This window comes from Colossoma macropomum, unplaced genomic scaffold (assembly GCF_904425465.1).
Source record: "Colossoma macropomum unplaced genomic scaffold, Colossoma_macropomum, whole genome shotgun sequence".
Taxonomy (NCBI): domain Eukaryota; kingdom Metazoa; phylum Chordata; class Actinopteri; order Characiformes; family Serrasalmidae; genus Colossoma; species Colossoma macropomum.
The window spans coordinates 37,683,857-37,685,084 of record NW_023494802.1 but is presented as its reverse complement, the minus strand read 5'-3'; positions in this window follow the sequence as shown (position 1 = coordinate 37,685,084).

Here is a 1,228-nt window from a genome sequence, read left to right as displayed (position 1 = left end):
GTTATGAACCAGAATGTGAACTGGAGCACACAGCTGTGTCTGATAGGCTCATATTGAGTGAAAACCTTGCTCAGTCATGAAATTCATTTTAGTGCATTTTGAAAAGTCACCTTCCATGACAAATAGGAATGTAAAGATAAGGAGGTGCAATACTGCAATATTTAATGTCTTATATTCCATATTAACATGCTAATTTTCTAAACATTTGTATAGTCTTATATGAAAGAAAGGGACTATTAGCTCAACACTTTCTTGATAACTGTAATCTTGCATATTATATATTATCATTAGCAAATAGTTAAAAAAATGTGGATCATGCTAATAGCATAGATTTATTGCATGTCTTTGCTGTTGTAATACCAACACTATTATCTTTCTATCTCCATGTCATTAATAAGAGACCTGCTTAATGAAATGAAAATTGACAGTAAAAGCCCAGATCTTCTATGCAAACATTGGTGTGCATCTTTGTAGTGATTAATTATACCCTAGTATAATTATTATATTGCTGACTGTTCTGCTCATGGGCAGCGTCAGTTTTTGAAACTCAGTAAATGACAACATTTATGATTATTTTTAAGCTTCAAGGTGAATCTAGAGAAATGCCTGTCAGATATCTGTCATAATTGCAATGGGAATATGAGACAGTGATAAAAGACATGTTAAGAGCTTCAATAGTTTAGTTTCATTTTACTAAATAATGAAATTAACTGTGATAAGTGTATGTCTGATCATTATCTCTTGTTCTACTTTCTTACAGCATTGACCTGCTATGAGTTTCACAGAGATTCTTACCTTCTTACCTGCTTTGAGTCTCACAGATTGTTATTAAGACTACAGACGTACACACATGAATGTAGACACAGTAACATGTAGATTCATGTTATCTACACATGTATGTGTGGATAACATGAATGCATTACTGTGTCCACTGGGCTCGTTATTGGTTGAATCTGTGAACTCAGCTGCAGAACAGTGTGCTCTCCCAATGACTTCACTTCCAGTACACCAGCTATGGCACCTCCAGAAACCTGTCTGTCAAACCTCTCATATTTGAGGAATATCTAAAAAAAAAGAAAAATAAAGTAAAACTGCAAATGAGCTTAAGGAAACTCATGATGTAAAGCAGTTTGAAGAGATAACTGAGCAGTACCACATCTTTCGTTTCTCATTTTCAATCCATCTTCATTAACAAGAGACTTTTGTTAAGGAAAGCGTAATATAAACT